Source organism: Corvus cornix, chromosome 4 (assembly GCF_000738735.6).
Source record: "Corvus cornix cornix isolate S_Up_H32 chromosome 4, ASM73873v5, whole genome shotgun sequence".
NCBI lineage: Eukaryota > Metazoa > Chordata > Aves > Passeriformes > Corvidae > Corvus > Corvus cornix.
Genome location: NC_046334.1, coordinates 33,236,950 through 33,259,368, shown reverse-complemented (window position 1 = coordinate 33,259,368; position 22,419 = coordinate 33,236,950). Strand labels below are relative to the sequence as shown.

The 22,419-nt window shown below is 37.8% G+C and overlaps 1 protein-coding gene across 3 annotated transcripts in view; it reads left to right on the top strand.

Annotated features, from left to right (window-relative positions):
• Positions 1–22,419, top strand: part of MARCHF1 (membrane associated ring-CH-type finger 1) — a 231,093-nt gene that overhangs the window by 58,352 nt on the left and 150,322 nt on the right. For all 3 annotated transcript variants that reach the window (XM_039550600.1, XM_039550598.1, XM_039550599.1), the window contains exon 2: positions 18,623–18,701. The gene's annotated coding sequence lies outside the window, so the exon portion shown is untranslated. The remainder of the gene's footprint in view (positions 1–18,622; positions 18,702–22,419) is intronic.

The window sequence follows — 22,419 nt, the reverse complement described above, 5'->3', positions numbered from 1 at the left end:
GTATTGTATTCTGTGAACACCTTGCTATAGTTGTTGCGGATGTCAGTCTGCCTGGTGACTAACATCTGTCTGCGGTTCAATTATTGCTTTTTCTTTCCTTTGGGAAGAGGTTTGTGCATGGATTTTTTCTTGTCGTTGATAGAAAAGACTTGGGTTTTGGTTTTGCACTACGATTATGTGGAAAGGTTGAGTTCATTAAATGCCTGTGAGAGAGTTCTGATGAGTCTAGGTAGGTCAGGAGCTAGAGGCTTTTACAACTAGAAAACTTTGTTTTTGCACAAATAAATCTATCCCATGGGGCAGGCAATTCTACTTCACTTTTGGAGTGGAGTTGTTATTTTCTTTTATTCCAGACCTCTTTTACATCCTTGTGGCTCTATTTAAGCTAGACCACTCACTGGTTGCCTAAAGCTGTGCTCTGAAACCTGGCACTCAATACTGTGCCAGGTACAGAGCAGAGGGACAAAATTTACATTCTCACAGACATGATTTACCTTATTGTAAATAGCCGTAATCCACCTATGAATCTTGCCTATGAGTGATTCTCAATTATACATATATGTGTGTATATATATATGTGTTTTAATTACTGAATCAGTAGAAAGTTGAACAGTAGGAACTGATGTCAGAAGGCCACCTGGGACTTTCAAAGATGAAGGTATTTATTACTTTTTTCCCTGGTTTACATCTTCAGGTTTCCCTTTCCTTATTTAGCAGCGATTTTTGTGAGGGACTATTGGCAGTAGTGGGGCAGGTGTCCACCAGGCTTACTGGGTCTTGTGGGGAAGGCCCACCAGAACATCATTTGTAGGTGTATTATACTCTTTGCCATATTCAAAACAGTTTAATATCTTTTTCTTGATTACATGAAAAGAATTTGGATAAAATAAGGATATTCCTCCTAACAATTGGAGAGAGACTTTCAGAGTTTAACACAAGATATCTGGTATAATAAGATGTGTTGGAAAGTGGTTACTGTGAGAAAAAGTGTTTATGGTTAACAAAAAGACACCTGATGGCAGCTCTAAGAATTAGAGGTATTTTCTTAATTTGACAAGAACTACCAATATATCATGTTAGTCAAGATGCAGCCACAGGATCATGAAAACTACATCCATAAGGGCATGACTCCCTACCATGCTTGCTCTCTTGCCCTTTGACTAGACTCTGTCTTGGAGGGCAGGAGCATGCTTTTGTACACAGAGTGTGTAGGCTTTTCTGATTGGCATTCTGGGTAGCTTTGCTTTAATGATAACTATGTTAGTAGGTGGGTTTGGTTTTTTTTTTTTATTTGCTGGGTTTGGTTGTTGGTTTTATTTTCCTTTTCTGAAGGATCTAATCTTTATTTTTCTCTGAGGTTTTACATCTCAGCAGGGACCTGGAACATGATGATCATTTTCTTTCTCAATTCAGTTCTATTTCAAGTGAACTGTAATAGAGGGACAATTTTCAGCCTCTACAGATGACGTGGAAAATATGCTTGATGATGTATCTTGGGGATATTTACTTAAGTGCAGAACAGTGATTGAGTTTTGAGATGATGAGCTTTGAGTTGCAGAACTTGATGTCTGAAGTAATTAATGACAAAAAATGGGATCCTTAAGTGTATTTTAGCCAGCCTGTGCTAAATGAGTGCTTCAATGAGGCAGAGTGTATTGGAAAAACACGCGTAAGAAGCAGGGAACAAATGCAATTTAGATAGTGGGAAAGAATCTACAGAAATATATGTTTCTCATATGAGCTTTACCTCAAATCATTGCAAATTTGCACATCTCTAGAGATGTTTTCTACCTAATCACTTAAGAATCTTCATGGATGTGTGATGGTTGTTATGTACAGTTTTTTTGCAGTTTATTACCTGCTCTGCATCCGCTTCTGCTGAAAGAAATATAGCTAGAGCATTGTAGAAGAGGGCTGCTTTCCTTCAGATGCTAAGAAATATTTTTTGGTAGACATGATGGTGAGGAAGGAGTGACTGTTCCTTGCCAGCAAGCAACTCCCCATATTTGCCTGGGGAATGGCTTTGGTAGTCTAGGTGGAGCAGGTAGTCAGAGACTCATTCAGCTGCTAGAAAGGCTTAAAACAGGCAGTAAGGTGGGCTTTTCAGATGCAGGCAGGCTTCTGTGGGTTCAGTTTTTACAGATGGGTAGAAAGGTCTTCTGAAAAAGAAGTGCCTGGAGTTTGTTACAAACCAGATGCTTGCCAGAATTTCCGGCTTGGTCTGAGACCAGTACAAAGAAACTTGCAGTGCAGGGATGGGGGAAGATGACTATGTGCAAAATGTTTCATTCTGCTTACCCTTTGCAACCAAATTCCTTATTCCAAGATTTCATTCTTCATTTGAACTAATTTTCAAGAAAAAAGTGCTGCATCAATTTATAAGAATTTATCGTACTTGATGACTTCAGCTTAAAGCAGCAGTGTGGGTAAATCCACTGAATGGATTTTGGATTCTGGCAAATTTGAGTGACCATTGCAGTGTGCAGCAACACACTTGCAGAAGAAGCAGAAGCAAATGCCAGCCATTGTTTAAATTAAAGAGCTTACCTTTTTTCCCTTTTTTTTTAAATTTTTTTCTCCTTAAGATCTTAACAGCCTTTTTCAGTTCTAGTGAAGCTCCTTTGGTCTTCAAAAGTCAGCTACTGGAAAAAGTTTCGAAACAAACCGATGATTGTATTTTCATGTTTTCAGTGGCCAAATAGTATCTTGAGTTTATGAAGTTTAGAATACCTCAATGTAGCAGTGATTGAGATGCTGGTATTCCTTGAGTATTTACTAGGGAAAAGGTCTGAGAAGATACACCTTGCTTGTGCATAAGTAAAATGGAGCGGGGTTTGATTTTTCGTTAGGTTGGTTTGTTTTCTTTCTTTTCCTGAGAAAGGTGAAAATAAAAGTTTCAGCTAAAAATGCTTTTGTTCCTATGGCAGTTTCTTTATTAAGATTTTTCTTAGAACTAGCCATTCACTTCAGGAATTCAAGGTATACATGTTGTCTTAACATGTTGCACAGTTTTTCTAGAGCAGTTATGGTATTGTGGCTTGGTTTAATTAATGTAAAGGCAGTATAATAGTGTAATACATAATGTAAAGGGTACATAGTAGTGCACCTTTCTAGCAGAGAAAAGAAGTAATGCAGTGGAGATTTTGTGAATATAGGGTACTGAATTGTGGACTAAAAATGTTAAGTGAGAAAGGCTGGTACTGGTCAGACAGTGCCTTGAATGTTTCTTCTGTTTTGGAAATTGGATTGCCTGAGGCATGAACTTAAGTGTTTTGCTTCAACTTTAGGACAACAATTTCATCATATTTGCATCTTATATATGCAGGAACTCCAGCTGTACTTCCCTTAGCTTGTTACGTAAGACTTTGTCAGTTTAGCAGGAGGCACACTAGGATAGGCAGTCCCCTAAATGTGCCAATGCTACTTCTGGGTGGCACCATCATGGATAGCAAATCTTATTTCCTCTTTGCAGAAATCATAGCACAGAAGCTAAAGGCTATGTTATGACACCTCTCTGTCTTACTTCTATGTCATCCCCAGTGTATTTTATTGTCATAAGGAAACAAGCACCAGATTCTCTGTGACCTAGTGAAGTTTGTGCACCCTGGTTGTCTATCCTTCACCCTGTGTTATACTTTCTTTTGGTTTCTGCAGATGTAGATTCATAAACAGTTCTAACTCAGCAATACGTCAAAAATACTTCCTTTCTTCTGCTTTTACTTCCTTCCTTGATTTTAGAAAAAGGATCATTTGAGCAGCCTCCTGGTAACTTGGTTTGGAAGACACCAAGGAAGGTTTAAATGAACTCAGCATAAAAAAAAATAAGCTAGTGATGATTTTAATTGAGAAAAAATTCTAGCTGGATTCATAGGTGGGAAAAATTGTTTCCAGGGGAGGTAGAATGGCTCCCAGTTGCTGTGTTAGGAATGAAGGTCTGTAATAGGATACAGGATTTGGGGACAGAAAGGTATGTGTAGTACTTCTTCCTCATGACAGCTTGCTGAATATCACTTGACAACTAGGTACTATGAATTCTGAAATTCATGAACTCAGAGAACTGAGTTTTCTTCAATTAAATATTAATTTAAATGATAGATTAATATTCCATTCACAAAGTGTTGAAATAGAACATAAAATAAGGTTATGGATGAGTTGACATAACATTTAAATTGTAAAACAGTCATCCCATAAGTAGGAAATGCAAAATGAGAGATACAGCTCACTTCATAGACAATTTCAAAATTTGAAAATTTTTTCGTATTTTGAGTGATATGCAATACCTGTTTTGTATAGTGAATGAGGATGGCAGGGATTGAGATTTATTAATGGCAAAATCTACGAGAACTGGGAAAACAGATGGTGCTTTGAAAAATTTACACAATGAAATCCTAGTGTTCACATTATGAAAAAATTATAGTGTAAGGCAATTGAAAAAAAAATCACAGAATACTTATTCCTATAAATACTTTTGCCTAGTTCATTTGTTTATTTTAATATTTTTTTCACCACTAATTGAGCACTAATGTTGCTGATGGATATGAGAATAATTACTTTCAAAGCAACAGACATAATGAGAATGTAGTGATTCGGTTGCTCATGAAGTTGACTCTATGCAAGAACATAGTGGACCATAACAAAACGCTGTGTAGACACTTTAATTCTCAGTGTAGGTGAGAAGCTTCACCTGGGTTCCCTATTTTAAAATAACATATGTTCATTCTTAAGAGAATCACGGAATAGTTGAAGTTGGAAGGGACCTCTGGAGATTGTCCAGCACAACTTCCCTGCTTGCAGCAGGGTGACATTTAGTAGGTTGCACAGGGCTGTATCAAGTCATTTTTTGAGCTTATACAAGGATGAAGACTCTGCAATCAGCCTTGGTGACATTTTCCAATGTTTGCCCAATCTGCCAATAAGAAAGGCTTTCCTGATGTTTAACTGCAATTTCCTGTATTTCAGTTTGTGTCCATTTCCCTCTGCCCTGTGACTGGGCACCATTGGCAAACACCAGTCTCTCTCTTCTTTTTATGTGTCCCGTTAAGTATTTCTAAGTGTGGATAGGATCCCCCCGAGGCTTCTCTTCACCATGCTGAGTGCCCCCATCTCTCTCAGCTTCTCATCCAAAAGATGCTTTTGTCCCTTAATCATCTTTGTTGTCCTTCATGGAACTTCCTTCACTGTGCCCTCTTGTAATGGGGAGTTTGGGGCTGGAGTCAGCCCTCCAGATGTTTCTTGCTAGTACTGAACAGAAGGAAAGAGCACTGCTTTTGACCTCCTGGAGAGGTCAAGTTGCTGTGAGCCTCCTTTGCTCTGAGGGCACACTGCTGGCTCACGGTCAGCTTGTCTACCAGGACCCTCAGGTCCCACTTGGCAAAGATGCTTCCCAGCGATTTGGCCCCCAGCCCATACTGGTGCCTGAAGTTCCTCCACAGGTACAGGACTTTGCACTTCCCCTTTGTTGCATTTCATGTCTTTTGCTCTTTTCTCAGCCTGTCAAGGTTCCTCTTAATAGCAACACAATCCTCTGATGTATCAACTACTTCTAGTTTTGCATTGTCTGTGAACTTGCTGAAGGTGCACTCTGTCTCACCTTGCAAGTTATTGATGGAGGTGTTGAACAATATTGGCTCTCATATTGACACCTGGGCTGTGTCTTTGATGACTGGCCTACAGCTGGACTTGTGCTTCTGATCCACAATGCTTTGAGCTCAACACTGTGGACAGTTTTCGTTGTTAATCACTGTTGATTTTAGATGGAGAACTTGATTAATACTAGATGTTTGTGTGAGCACAATTGAATACACATGGAATGTGATAGTCTGTGCACAGAGACCAAAATATTTTGCAGAAGGCAATAGTGTGTTGTTAACATAATTCACCTAAAAAGCTAATCGGCAAATACAGAAATCTGGCTTCCTGATTTCTGAGGCTCACGGGAAGCATGAACATCTGCTTCACCTGGCTCTAGATAATCCACTGATCTTCCAGTGTCCTCTTGTTTTCATGCCAGGTAAGGGTGGAAATTTTGGAAAGACAAAAACTTTCCTGGTTGCTCTGTCTACGTGGGGAAACCTGAGATCAGCAGGGTTAGTGCCATCAGAAGAGTAACTTAAAAAAATTTGGCCACATATAAGTGAGAAAGATGCCAAACATACCAAGTGGGGAAATAAATGCATCTACGGCAAGGTGCTGGGCTGTCACAGATGGCTTTTAGTCATTGTTATTCTAAGGTTAAAACCAGTGTGTAATCTTCAAGCATGTTCATATAAGAGTGCAGTTTTGAGAGATAAGGAACAGGGTGATGCTGCTTTGCATATGAAAGATCACAGGATGAATATGAAAATAACCTTCTCTCACATTTGATCCTTAGTGTTAACTGTTGAGCTCGAGATGCTCTGTGACAAAAAATTCTGATTTGCAAGTTTATGTATGCTAATAAGTGGATGGATATGATGTTTTCGTAACTCCATTAGGTCCCTTTCCCTGTTAGCGTCATATTCATGTAATCCAGATGGATTCTTGTCATCTCATCATGTTCTCTTTTGATTTGGGGTGTAGGAAAGACAAAAGTTGAGTGGCATGTAAGGCATCTGATCTAACAGAATAGAACAAACTGAAAGGGATGTAGTTTATTCTGATTTGTTAAAAGAAAATATTTCAAGTTATTCAATCTTTACCTTATATTTTTTGTGACAATCACATATTTGGAAGTTAGGACAGTTTCTGTAATCATGTGTGTGCTTTTCATCTGTAGGAAATGTAGGGAGAAGAGTTTTTCTTTGGAAACTTCTAGCAGGGTCCAAGGACCCAACACTGCATTTAGTAAATGTAGATTAATTTCTAGTTTCAAAAAGTTCTGCTTCTTGGATAGATGCAATGTGTACCTGAATTTTATATATCAGTCAATAGACAGTGATCTGTATTACATTAAAGGTTTCAAACACAGCACAAAATTCCCCTAAGCAGAGTTCTTTATATTCCCTAATCCTTAAGGGCTAAGCTGTGGGACCTCATCCAGAAGTCAAATATATCTACTTTTGTTTATTTTGAGACTGTAGTTAAGTGACTTACCTGTTATGATCATGACACCTGACATACAGATTTTCATCACTATGGTTTGTCTAGGCCATGTGTCAAGCTCAGGAGAATGCTTTCTGATTGTGTATTTTGTGCTCATGGCAGCTGTGATGAAACCATCTATGGATGGTCAATCTGTAAATGCTATAAGACTCTGGTTCTACTTACTAACTTGTGGTTTAGGAATTTTTAAGGATTTTTCTTTGATATTTTTGGAATTTGGAAAGAGGAGACCTGATTCCACTTGGGTCACCTTCCTTATTTAAAACCATTTGAATCATAGTGAAAATTGCATGTCGAAATTTTTAGAATATATTTAATGAGTTGTGTTGTGATTCCAGTTCCTAGACCTTCATTCGCTCCCTATGCTCTCATTGAGGCTGAAAGTTTGCAGTTCAGCAAATGAAATATCCAGTCCTCAAAAAGGGGCATTTGTTTCAATGTGCCTTGGACCTGCCAGTCTTCTAGCGAAAAGTCATGGCAAAAATTCTGCACAAATCTTGAAATATTTTGCGAACATTGACCCTTTGGGGATTTATTGAATGTGAGGTCACCGCTCACAGTGTGGTCATGCAAAATGGTAACTATGGCAACTGCAGAATACTGGAATGGAGAGTAAGCAGAGGGGTTTGTGTGAAGGAAGTAATATCATTGGACATAGAAAACATCCTTACAGAGCCTCCTCAGATGAAGATGATAAATGGGCATTTTTGTTGTGTAAGGTTCTTTTGTTTTGTCATGCCAAGCAAAATTAGACTTCCAATGACTAGTCCTCTTCCTAGTTTATTTTAATTTATACTTCAGGTTTTAAAGAGAGGCTTAGCTTGTATTCCCTCATAATTTAAAACTTAGGGCTTTAAAGGCATTAACACCTTAGAAGTAAATCCAGGGAAAACCAAAGCTATGAAAATACATGGCTTAAAATTTAGGTGTCTCTCTTAGTTTAATGAGAAAAAGAAGGAACAATAGGATTTTGACATTTTTTAATTTTGACAACAATTTTATGGAATAAATGTACATGAATGTTAAAGTTACTTAAACAGGCATGTTCACAGACAATGCTCTACAGTATTTGATTTAAAGCCTGTGGGAACAGAAAATTATTGGTGTTTTTCAAGGCATTCTAAGTTGGGTTTCTTGCAAAAGCTCTCATTGGATTCTGCAACACTTGCAAGGCTATTGGGAGCACCTACACCTCTTTACACTGTATCAAATCTCCAGCTTTTCTGGTTTGTTGGTGGTGGTTTTTTTGTTTGGTTGCTTGTTGGTTTTGGTTTTGGTTTTTTTTTTTTTTTTGTAACTCTATTGTTCTGAATGCTGTTCAGGGCTGGATTTGATTATTGTGACTTTTACCATCAGTGCTTCTTCCCATTACAAGCTTTTCCCATCCAGAAGACTGGGTGGAAAAAGAAAAGGACCTGTGTATCTTGTTCTCTTCTAAGATTGCAGTTCGTGTTCTATCAATATGTATAGAAGTACTTTGTCCTATAGCCTGGTTGGATGAAATTGTACAGTCACTGCTAATGACAAAGGGTGTCTTGTCAAAATGTTCTGCTAAGAACATCCCTGCCTTCCTCAATATGCTTACAGTGTTTTGAAGTAAAGGTGAGCCTCTGTCAGTTCTTTTTTGAAAGGCAGAACCAAGAATACTTGGAAAGAAGCATTTTGTGCATCTTTCTTTGAGAGTCGAACTCTCAGAAACTGTTAGTGTGCTTTTACACTGTGACTTCTAAAATGTGCTGTCATTCTGGTTTACACAGGGCCAAGGTGATGATCACAGAATCCTTGGACCAGTCAAGTGTAGGGGCTATGATGACAGTCCTCGGCTGTAGTGACAGAGAAAGCATGACCTTTAATCGTCTCTTATGTCATCCTTGTCATTAAATATACATGGGGTGAAATCTTCACCCTACTGAAGGTTATGGTGGTTTTGCTGTTGACTTCAATGAAGTCAGGGCTTTACAGGTTGTGTACTAAAGGGAAAAAGGAGAGGGTTTAGACTGAGGTGACTCACATGATTTTTTTTTAAGTTCTATTGAATGCAAATATGAGTTCATTTTGCAATTTTCGTGGTCTCTTAAAAATGATCCTGCAGTCTTTCTTTACCCTATATGATCACTGCCTTGCCATTCTGTCCTGTTGCTTGTTGCAAGAAGGGCAACAGCAGGATGAGGAACTAGAAAGCAGAAATAAAATACCAGTATGGATTAATTTTCTCTAATAAGCAGATATCCTCCCTTCCCCCGGCCCATATATGCACACTTCTTGCCATGGCAGATATTTTATCTTTGAATCGTGTTTGATTCTAATATAATGCAGAAGCAAATGGAATTTGAAAAATCAGCAGACATTGAACTAACAGTAAAATAGCTGAGGAGGCAATGAAAATTTTCTGTTAAGGAATATGGTATCCAGTACAAAGACTCAAGGAATTTGTTTCTAAATTAATGGTTAGTGGAATATATTCCTACTCTTTCAGATTCCAACTGCGGAACTTGCAGAAAATGTGCCTCCTCTAAGTTACCAAGTGTAACTTCTTGTAATCAGGATTCAAGCTAACAGTGGTGATGTCATTAGCTTAGTTGATCTGTAACCCATGTCAGGACTGAGCTGGCATTTGAAGTTGTTTAGTGCTGTTGTGACTAAAACAACATCCAAATAGGACACAGGAGAGCTCTTATCCTAGTCTTCTGAAATATCTGCCATGTTTCAAAGTTGTCTGTATGGAGTAAGAGTCCAAGATTTTCCATTTCCTGTTGACAAAATCCTTGTCCAATAGTGATCTGACAGATTATTTGTAGTCTGTCCATATTGTCACACAACAGATCCTGTAGCAAGAAAGGTGATTTTTATCTTTTGTGTGGCCTTATCCAAATCACAGTGCAAATCCTGGTCTGCCTTTCTAGAAAATATTTGCAGCCCAGTCTGCTGTCAGAAAGGGAGTGAGATGGCAAAGCTGAAAGCTCATCTGTTGTGCTGTTTCACTGGTGGCCAACCAGCAGCACTGACTGACTTAATGCAAATGAGAGCTAGTTTTGCTCAGAGATCTAGTTTGAGGTAGTAGTGTGTAATTCCTGATGGTAACCTAGTTTTAAAATTAATTTTGAATTTATGTTTTGATGTCCTTTTAACCTTTTGGCTTCTTTCGCTGTTATGTATAAAACATAGATATGCAGAAATTGCTTTTAAAAGAAATGCTTGTCACCGACAATCTTTTTCTTAATCACATTTTTTTTTGATCTTTGGCTTTGATTATGGAAGTATTGAATCCTAGATTGAAACCAGCTAATGGATTTTGCAGAGAAAAGGCATAGTTACTATGGCTACACAGCACTCTGAAAGCTTAAAAGGACAAAGCAAAAATGAACACTGTCCTGGCTGCTTAGCCATTTGCAGAATAGATTGTAATAACTTAGTCTTTATAGCCTTACAGATTGTCAGAAAAAGCAGGATGTTGGTCCTGTAAGAATTTCTGTTTCATTTTGAGATTAAATAATAACTTTTGAAGTAGCATGTTTGAAAAATATTTTTCAAAACATGCTCTGCTTTTAGCCAGTTCATTTCACATGTATCACATGCAGTAGCATGTGATGAAATTTACTATTACTGGTCATTTCATCACTAATGTTTTTACTATGGTATTTTAAAATGAGTCAAAATCTAATCCTCCTATGGAGAGGTAAACACAAAGCACCTGTGGCTTGATGAAAACTTCAAGTAATGCACTTTTTATAGCCTTCACTGTAATTTTGGCTGAAATGTTTTTAACTTTGATTTTCTTAAAAAACAAGAAAACCAGCCTACACATTTAAGCGAAACCCTTTGTATACAGTGAAGAATAATAAAACACGCTCGTGGTTAGGCTCATACAATTAAGGATTGACTTAGCAGTTTTTAGCATGAACCTATTGATGGGTGGAATCAGTGCTACCACCTGTCTTCGCTTGAAAAATAAAATGCATTAGAATCATAAATATATCACTCATAAATTCACAGGCTTATTTTAATGACCTATTAAAAATGCAGAATAAAGGGTTTTAGAGTGTAATGATAAAATGCATCTATTGTTCATCACAAATAGTTAGAAGTTCTCTCTATTGATAACTGTAGGCTGTGTACTTTGGCTGATGGGTAGTAAACCATAAGAAAGGTAGCAGGTGAGCTTACAGGTGCTTTTGTAAAGAGGTATTTAATGCGCTCTTATTTGCAGGCAGAGGGCTCTTGTGTTTGTATTTTGGATTTAACTCTCCAGCAATATTTGCATATATTCATAAAGTGGACTGACTTGCTGCATGCACAACAGACCAGCTGAGTTGTCCTCCTACTGCAGATCTGCCCTGTGCTCTGTAGAAATGCCATAATGCTTCATTAATCCATGGTGTCATTTATGTCTAAAACAGGTAAAGAAGCCTTTCTAACTAAAAATAGCAAAATCATTGTACAGAATTTCACCATAGAGACCAGAAATCTAGACCAAACTGTAAAACTTGTTTGGGCCAAATTCCAAGGTGAGCAGAAGAGAGTTCCTGGGAAAACCCAAGAATTATCCAAGGAAATTATAGGGAAAAGTAGTTTTTGTTATTTAACCTCAGCTGGCAACTATCAGGCAGCCTCTCATCCACTCCCTGCCTCTACCCTCCAGTGGGGAGGAGAATCAGAAAAAAAGTAAAGCCTATGGGTTAAGAGCTTATGGGTTTAATAATTGAAACAAAATAAAATATAATAATATTAGTAATTATAATAATATTAGTAATGAAAAAGAGGGAGAGGACTGATCCTATGATTCTATGAATAAAACCCAAGAGAAACAAGTAATTCACGGTACAATTTCTTTCCCCCTGCTCACCAACGCCCATCCCATACCAAAGCTGTGACCAGCCCCTTCCAGCCAACCTCCCCCAGTTTATATACTGGGTGTGACATTCTATGGTGTGGAATATCCCTTTAGCCAGTTGGACCCAGCTGTCTCAGCTATGCTCCCTCACGGCTTCATATTCACCTCCTCACTGACAGAGCACGAGACAATGAAAAGTCCTTAATTTAGGGTAAGCACCTCTGGGCTACAGCCAAAACAGGAGCGTGTTATAAACATTATTCTCATATTGAATCCAAAACACAGCATTGTGCCAGTTACTAAGAATACTATTAACTTTATCCCAGCCATAACCAGGACAGGAGGGGATGCTGGTAGAAAATTATTATGGGAATTTAATCCTGTTGTTTATTATGGATCTGAGATTGCTAAATTGTAGTAGTTCTTAAAGTAGCTCTAGGTTATAAACTACTATAAACTAAAGTATGGTGGTGTAGGAGTGACCCAGAAGGTCTGATTATCTTTCAGATCTCTACAGGACTTATTCCTAGTTGATTTTGGTGGTTTTGGATAGACAAATCTAAAATAAAAGATATCAGACTTTGAAATTCAGTAGGCTAGTTTGCCTAAGTTTAAACATTTATTCTTTAATGTACAGCTTGAACAACGCTTTTGTTGCAATTTCACACAGAATCAGTGTGCTCAGGACTAGGGTGATATTTTCTGAAGAGTGTGGGATTTTTTGGGTGCTTACTTTAAGAGAGTTTTTCAGAAGAACTTCACTTAAAAATGTATATTTCTCCCGTGTCTTAATTTAGGGAAAGGGGGTTCTCAAGATAGAATCTCAGGTAAAATAGGAGTTACTTTCATGAAATCCGTGTTATTACTCAATCTTGAATGAAAATGTATTGAGAAATTTTCCTCTTATTTACATTTCTCTGGTCATTATAAACACGAGGGTGTAAAAATTAGAGGGGCTAGTAATAATTTGTAGTTGATGGTATCTATCAGAAGTTGTCCCACAGTAAGCAGCCATTGTGGCCTTTTCATTACAAAACTTACTTTTCAGCATATTATTTCCTTATTCTTTAAAACTTATGCACAATGTGTTTTGCTATATGCAACATAATGATTTTGAAATTTTAATCAAGTAAAAACTGCCATCAGGTTGACAGGGTTTTTTTAATAACATGTATCTCCCACCTCACCTTAGATGATTTAAATGTAATGCTCTTGAAAAATGAAATTCTTAAAGCAATAAAATAAAAAATAAATGCCTAAAGATAGTGGCTTACTCATGGGCATTTATTTCATTTATGTGGCTTTTTTTTTTTTTTGCTTGAAGAAATACTCTGTTTGTTATTTACTTAAATACAGCAGAAAAATATGCTGCTTGAAATTCAGAAGTGGATCAGTTAAAAGGGCTTTGACAGAAGACTGAGACTATGTGATATTTGATGTTGCCATGGGAAACTGCTTTGCAAGAACATTTGCAGAGCAGATGGACCAAGATAAATAAAACAGGTACAGGTATTGAATAGAGATTGTTTCATGTGAAAAAACAGGAAAACAGGAACTTAAATCTATATAACATAGTTCTTTGATTTGCCCTTTTTTTAATGGGTATGCTGTTTGATATGAGTAGTTCCATAGTGAAAGTTTTCTATAAATTTTGTTTCCAAGAAATCAAAGAAAATGTCAGGTTTATCTGTCTCATCTTCTGTATTATGCAAAACCTGTAGTGTCCTAACTTTATGCCATAATCCGCTGCCTTTTTGGGCTGGTCTCTGAAGTTACATTTAAGTACACAAACACTATGAAATGAAAAATCTTTGTATTTCAGATGTTATAATTTTGTTAGCGTCACATGCTCTTGACTACTGGCAGCTCTTCTATAACCTTATAAACCAGTTTTTTTCCTTGATTTAGAAAGTAAAAAAAGATAAGACACATACCCTGTTTAAGAGCTAGAATGTCTTTATAATCACGTTTGATTATAAAGAAGTTTGTTTCCATAGCAACATGAACACAAAAGATACTCATGTGACTATCGATATACAACATGCCTTTGTGTGAGTACTTGTGTACAGAAATACACTGTATTTCTGTTTAATGTGTATTCTTTGTCCTGCCTGGCAATGAATAAAATAGGCAGGTGCTGTTTACTTTTTCTCTAAGGAAATAGGTCATTAGAAAAATTTAAATATAATTTTTAGTCATATCTTTTCAAAATTTTCAAAATTCAAACTGGTAAAAAGAAAAAGTTTCTGGAAAAATAAAAGCTTAATCTGCTTCCTTGAAGATGTATGATTTCAACTGCTAAAGGATTTTTTTTCCTCTAAGAAATATGTTGACTATAAAATATTTCTTTGGATTGTCTACTGTCTAATTGTGCTTCTGTTCTTCATGACTTAGAAAACTTACTCCACAGGTTGATGTCTCCACATGGGTGGAACAATTCTTTGGGGGATGCTGTCATAAACCCATGAATGCTCACATTATGTGTTGGTGTTCATTTAGTATAAAATGCCATGAAATTCTATTCCACTGAACACCATGCAGGTGATGCACATTTTTAGAGTGCATGTTATCCAACTTTTTTTGAGGGGTCAGAGCAATGTTTGTTTGCTTTTTAAGTATATCTTTCCATTATGAAAAGAAATACATTAGATGGATTTGTTATGAATCCATTTTAAATATCAGGTGTGAATATCTGCCTGAAGTTCTATGTTTATATATGTTCTTCTTTCTCATGGGAAACTAGGAGCTTTAGAAGCAGGAATTATTGGGGAAAATTTTTATCTTTTACGATGACAGAATCACAGAATCGTTAGGCTTGAAAGCGACCTCTGGAGGTCGTCTGGTCCAACCCCCCCAGGTTACACAGGAACACATCCAGGTGGGTTTTGAGTATCTCCAGAGAGGGAGACAATTAATTGGATCCGAGTATCCAAATTTCTTCTGTTGCTTTTAATCTGTGGTTTTAGAATCTTGCCATTAACATCCAGGAGTCCAAAAGATGTGTTGGCATTCATTAGGGTCAGGGTTACTATATGTTTCTAGCTTTCAGCTATAACCTTTTCGTGCCTTTTAATCTAGGTGAAGCACAATAAAGTCGATTGGACATTTTTTTCCCATGCATTGTGGAGAAGAGATTTCATGGGTGATTAATTTAACCTCTTTTCAATTTATTTTAAGCAGCAACCAGTTAAATAAAACACTTTCCAGAATCATAGAATTGTTGAAGTTGGAAGGGACCTCTGGAGACTGGCTAGCCCTTTGGTCAGAGCATGGTCACAGGGTCACCTAGCACATGTTGCCCAGGACTGTGCCCAGTGGGGTTTTGAATATCTGCGAGGATGAAGATATATCTTGGGCAACCTGTGCCATTGGTTGACCACCCTCACAGAAAAAAAAAAAAATCATTATGTTTAAATGGGATATCTTTTATTTAATTTGTGCCTGTTGTCTCTTGTCCTTTCACTTGATACCACTGAGAAAAGTTCTGCCTTCCTTATTCTGCCACTGACCAGGTATTTACAAGCATAGAACAGATCCTGCTGAGTCTTTTCTTCTCAAGGCCCCCATCTCTCACAGCTTCTTGTCACACAAAAAGTGCTCCAGTCCTTTACCTGCCCCCATAAACTTCAGCTAGCCTTGCTGCAGTAAGTCTTTGTCTCTCTTGGGCCCTGTTCTGGGCTGCCCAGTACAGCATTCAGGATGGCTCACCAGTGCTGAGCAGAGAGGAAGGATGGCCTTCCTCAGTATGCTGGTGATGCTCTTCCTCATGCAGAGTGGGTTGCTGTGGGCCTTCTTTGCTGTGAGGGCACATTGCTGGCTCGTGGCCAGCTTGTTGTCCCTTGGGTCCTTTTCTGCCAGCATGGGTGGGATTATTCCTGCCAAGTGCAGCACTTCACTTTTTCCCTGTACTGAACTTCATGAGGTTACTGTTGGCCCATTTTTGAGCCTGTCAAGGTCTTTCTGAATGGCAGGACAACCCTCTGATGTATCAACTACTCTTAGTGTTGTAGTATCTGGGCATTCTGTCACACCTCGCAAGTTATTGATGCGTTGCTGAGCAATATTGGCTCTTGTATTGACACCTGGTGTGTGCCTTTGATGACTGGCCTCCAGTGAACTTGGTGCTGCTGATCCTCAACATTTTTTGGCCAGCAGTTCAGTGAGTTTTCTGTTTGTCTTACCCTCCATTCATCTATTTTGTGTTTCATCAGTTTGTCAGGGAGAAGGCAACTGGAGGCTGTGACAGAAACATTATTAAAGTCAAGAGAAGCAATGTTCAGTGTTCTGTCCTTGTCCACTTGTCCACTCGCGAAAGGCTATCAGATTGGTCAGGCGCAATTTCCCCTCCATATATTCATGCTTACCATGTCCAAACACCTTCTTATCCTTCCTGCATTTGGCAATGGTTTTCAGGTTTATTTTCTCCATTCCTTGCCTAGGAGTGGAGGTGAGGCTGGGGTTGAATTTCTTGAATGTATAGGTGATATTTATTCTCTTCCAGTCCTCAGGGTTTCCTCCGCTCACCTTGACCACTGTGATCCTTTTTAATCTTTCAGTGATTGAGTGCTCTCACAATGACAGCAGCCAGCCCTCAATACCTGTGGTGCATCTCATTATGGCCCATGCATTTGTGTGTGTCCAGTTTGTGTAAATGCTTCCTAACCTGACCCTCCTCCACTGAGAGGAAATCTACCTTGCTCCAGGCTTTCCCATGGTTTTCAGGGACCTGGGATAGCTGAGGGATAGTTTTATCAGTAAAGAGTGAGATGAAGATGGCATTCAGTGTATTGGCCTTCTTCATATCTTTAGTGGCAGTCTCCGTCAGCAGGGAGACCATTTTCCATAGTCTTCCTTATGCTGCACAACACCAATGGAAACATTTACTGTTTCCCTTCACTTTTATGTGGGTTATCTACCTGAGTCTGTGATCCCAGAGAAGTTGTAATTCTCCAACTGCCTGCAGACCTTTTAATTCATCCTGTTTGCTCTGCTGTGTGCATTAGCAAACAGGCTCTTTGGAGAGGTACAAAAGCATTCTGTTTTCCCAGGAGAGATAGAATACCTTTACCCATAATTCTGCCTGGTAGGCATTTCCCTGTGTACATGTACACATTTGGGGTGGGACCCCTACAGCCCTGTTTTTTTGCTTACAAATTTCCTCCTGTTGATGCTGTCCCATCTCTTTGCTTGCCAACTTGGTCCTTTACTTCCTCTCTTGATTGCTGGTCATGCTCTCCTACTCTTGTTATCCCTAGCTTGAATTCTCATTACTGGATTGGCCAGCCTGTTGGCAAAATGTTTTTCTCCACTTACATGGACAGCATTGCTGCTAAACCATCCTCTGTCCTTGTAGAACATCCCATGATCATTTAAAATCTAGAACCCTGTAGCCCACACCACCTGCACAACAAATTCTTGGCTTGTAGGATCTGCCACTTCCTTCTTCACCCTTCTGCCTTTCTGGAGGGATTGAGGAGACAACTGTCTGAGCTCTCCATGCACTTGACTCCCCCCCACATAACCTAACAGCAGTGTAATCAGGGCTCAATGCTTTCGTTGTCTCCAGCGTTACCTTTGTGCTCATATGGGAGAGCAGCAGAGGGTCATAGTCTGCAGCAGCCTTTTGCAATGTCCCAATCTGAGTCTCCAGCAGGCAGCAAACCTCCCTGGGCAGCAGCTGTGGGATTCAGTCCCCCCAGCAGGGAGCTTTCTGCTGCAAGTACCCACCACAGGTGCCTGTGCAGCTCAGTTCTTTTGCTGGCTTGAGTCCCTTGCAGGACAGAGCTTGTATTTACAAGAGAACTATTTTATTTAAGTGTTTTATGTATTTTACTCTTTGTTTTGTGAGCAAACATGCGTAAAAACATTGCTGGAGAACTAATTACATGTTTTGGCTTTTTATTTTTTTATTAAGCTTTGTTTATTTTTGAATGTTATACTGCCAATGCCATATGGGTTAGCTGGCTACATGAAGGCTTTTTGTGCTAGTGTGGCTGATAGAGAGAAAATCATATGTGGTTTTCCTGTGCTCAGGAAGATCAATGAGTAATCTCAAATCAGTCTGAAAGTCTACAGAAAGATTAACGTGTATCAGTATCTGGTACAGGACTCAATAAAAATTATTTAAGATTACCTTTCAAGTCCAGAATTTTTACTTTAGGTTATACCATTGATGCCTTAGGTTTTAACTTTTATGTTTTTCAAATCCTATACTGCTTAGTGTGTAACTCTGAAACATCATATAGCCTGTTAGCTACTGTGCTCTCAGGCTGGATAGACATAACAAACCATTTCTGGGCCTGAACTCAAGGACACCTTGTTGTCCCAGGCCCCAAAATATGTAAACTAAAGCCTCTAAGGGGGAGCAAACTTGTGGTAATTACATCACTACCTGAAATTATAGTTGGAGAATTAATCCTGATATGCAAATGGACCAAACTTATAAAAGTGTGAAGAACCCCTGACCCAGGGTCCTTCTTGGGTGGAGCCCCTTGGAGGCTTTTGACTGCCCAAGGTGTACTTTTGAAGGCCCTTCAAATAAATACCTGCTTTTATTCTCTTAATCTCTGTTTTCAGGGAGCCACTTCAAGGCATCACCAGCATAAAAAGTTTTCCCAAACCTTGCTTCATAACCTGTTTTAAATCAATGAAATAGATGCTATTTTAACATTATAACTGGTTTCACATGTGTCTTGTTTCTATTTGTTCTAGGAAATGAACGCCGGAAGTAATGTGAAAGGTCATATGAAGCTCTGTCATAGAATAAATTTTCTAAAAGAGTGCTTTACCTGTAAGTTTTTCTTTTCTGTTGTTAAATATTAAGTTATATCATACTGTAGGGGAAAGAAAAGGACTTTATTTTGGCATTTTGACTTGCAGCTTAATTGTGAAGAAAACCTTTCCAAGTGCACTGTGCAACACGTGGTATTATTCACTTTCCATATTTTGGTAAAGCCCAAACAAACATTTTTCCTCTAAATAAATAACTAAAACTAACATTTTCCCTAAAACTTATTAAGGTTTTGAATCCAACGAGCAAGATTTTCTTGCTGTTTCATTACAGATTATACATCCACTGTGATGTATGCTAAACTGCAATTGCTTATTTTTCAGAAATTCTTTTTAAAGTGAAAGGTAAAAATTATTTAAACTTGTATGAGAGTGTGAAACTAGCACTAAAAGCTCTTTGCAAAGATTTCATATGTGGGTGTCTGCTGTGACTGAGACACCTTTGGGATTCAGAGTTATTAAAGTATATGATAGTGCCCTTTACAATTGTGTCACTTGTGGCAAAGAATTTTCTTCAAGCTAAAGTGAACTCATTTAATTTTGTATCTGTCTTACAATAAATTCCCCTTAGGGATTTAAACTATTGCTCTCATCTTGAGTATAATTGTCTACATCAAAACACTTAAATTGGGAGATATAAATTTGCTCTCCTGGCAAAGTTGCAAGAAAAATATTAAAAGATCCATTTTACACAAGGAACCAAAACCATTAGGCTTGGTCTTGGCAGATTCACGTGGGTGGTGGCAGAGCTTTGAACAAAGTACAGAAGTTCTTAGTCCCTGTCAAGAGATACAATATAAAAATATGTAAATATGCCAAAAAAGTGTATCCTGAAGGAGATTGGGAGTTTGCAAGCTACAATTTCGGCATTATGTTAATTTTTTTCCCTTTTGTATATAATTATCATTGTTCAACTAAGCATCACCTAGATAGCAAGTTCTTGAAAATTATAAGGGGGAAAGCACTATTGAAAAATCTTTCAAAACGGATAGTAGGTATTTAATCCTTTAAAAGTAATAATTTCAGAATTTTTTCATTATCTAGCACTCTATTTTAAAGCAGCAGCAACGCTTCTACATGGGCAGCATAGGTAATTTAGTTTGACATAAAATCTTCAACCAAATAAAAACTTGCAAACACTAGTCCTCCAGTATTCAAGCTCCTTACAAAGTTTCAGAAAATTTCCTGGTGGTTTTTTGATTTTCTTCTAAATGTGCTTCTTTGTCTCAGTATTTCTTTACTGCTCTGATGTAACATGAGACAAACATAAAGTAACTACCAATACAAGCAAATCTGTTAGAAATTAGAATCTTAATTCTGCACTTTGAGTTGTAAAGTAGAGGCGTTATTGTCTTTATTATATTAATACTTACACGGTACTGGTGCAACTTCAGCAATTGTCCTGTGTTATCCTAAGTTTATTAAAATTACTCCAACATTGGAGCATTTCTTTTGGTTTTATCAAAGAATCTGGATGGGCTATTTCAGGATAATTCGAGGAGACTTACAATTAGCCAAGGAAGAGAGAAGAAAAAGTGCCGCTCTGATAATGCTGTCTTAATAACCAAATTAGTCAGATTTTCAGTATTATTCAACAGGTTTAATTACTTAGCACTAGTCAGGTGGATTTCCAGTATCGTAACAGTAGCCTTAAAAGAACACAAATGATAAGAGGTAAGATTGAGTTAGAATTGGGTAATTTATTTCAATTTTGTCTTCTCTTTCAATTAATTGCTCTGTTCATCTCTTTGTGTCTCCCTGAGAAATGCTAGTATTTGATTTGTGTGCACATGTATACGTATATGTGTGGGTGGGTGTGTATCCATTAGAGATATTTTTAGTCAGTGAAGATAAGACAACAGTTGGGACAAAAGTACAGAAGTGGCTTGGAAAAATCATAGGTGAGAACATGGAGAAAAGTCCTTGACAGGATGCAAACGTTGAGTGTTGTGTTGCATGCTGAGCAATAAAGTACATTTACAGCCTCCCAGGCAACAAATGCGTTATTTGGAATCCTGCAAAATGCTGATTTTAATACAGTGACTGCATTTGAGGACAAAATAGCAGAATTTTTTTTTTTCCTGATCTAAACTGTTTGAAACATTGTCTATTACTATATAGTTATAGACAATTCTGAAGTCTGGTTAAAGAGCTGGCAATATCCAATAATATTTCTTCCTGTAGACTGCAATTGATTTTATAATTCACGTATTCAACCATTATATTGGTATAAACAGAAAAAACAATGTAGGGAGGATAAAGGATGTTGTTGTTATTATTATTATTATTGTTATTTTATAAGCACAGGTTGCTTATAAAGCTTATAAAACAAGACAGAGAAATCTAACATTTTTGACCATTACATAGTTCCAACTTATTTGTCTTTTTGCTAGAAATAATTCCATACTGTTAATTTTGATATTGATCAGAAGCATTTCTGTTACACGTTTAATGTACCTGCTAGTATTCTGAATTAATTAATCGGTATTGTAAAACTGGCTGTCATGATACACAGACAAGCAGTAACATAACTCATTGAGATTTGTAGATTGTGGTGGCAATTACTTAATTATGATCAGTTTTTTGATGGTTGTATTTTTCTTCCCAAAGGAGTTTCCATGTATTATTTTTATTAATATTAGTTGGTTAACAAATCATAGCATCATAGAATAGTTTGGGTTGGAAGGGACCTTAAAGATCATCTCGTTCCAACTCCCCTGCCATGGACAGGGACACCTTCCACTGGACCAGTTTGCTCAGAGCCCCATCCAACCTGGGCTTGAACACCTCCAGGGATGGGGCAGCCACAACTTCTCTGGGCATCCTGTTCCAGTGCCTTCTTACCCTCTGAATAAAGAATTTCTTCCTAACATCCAATCTAAATCTCCCCTCTTTTAGTTTAAAACTCTTCTCCCTTTTCTTACTATTATCCAGTTGTGTAAAAAGTTACTCTCCCTCTCTTTTATAAGCTCCCTTTAAGTACTGAAAGGCCACAAGTAAGAAAAGAAGAATATTTTTCTACGTTTCTTTTCTCCCCCACAACTGGATTGTTCTGTGTTCAGCTAATCACCATCAAAATAATATTTCAGTCCTGTGCTTATAAAAGATCAAAATTTTACCCATCATAATATGTTCTGTGTAAAATAAGGAGTAGCACAAAGTCTACTGCTATATGTTTATAGAAGAACCAGAAGTTCTAAATATGATAGCCATTCACCTTGACAGAAACTTAAGAGTAGAAATGTTCTGTTTACACATTAGATTATTCCCCTTCAGGAAAGGCATGTTTGCTGCTGCACAGTAACAAGTGCTCCTCATTTTCTTTGAATAATTCCCTTGCTGGATCTTGGAGAACTTAGCTTTTTCTCCTATTCTTCTCATGCCCTCTGAAAAAAAAAAAAAATTATTTGAAATACCTTCTCTTGATTCTCAACTACAGGGTTGGATCAATTATGTGGAGATCCTGATGAGCGTCCTGTGCAAGTATGGCAAAAGGGAAGAGTAACTGGGTTAAAAACCAGAAACACACTACCAAAATCAGTAGTAAGGATTGAAGTAATATCTATGGAAACTGGTGAACACTAACACAGATGTTTTTGTTGTAGAAAATTCCAAGACCCTAAGACCACATTAATTTTCAAAGAGTGTCATGCACAGCTCTAATTAAGGTTTCACTTATCACTGGGAATTGAATCTTACACTGCTCTCCCCATGCCTGC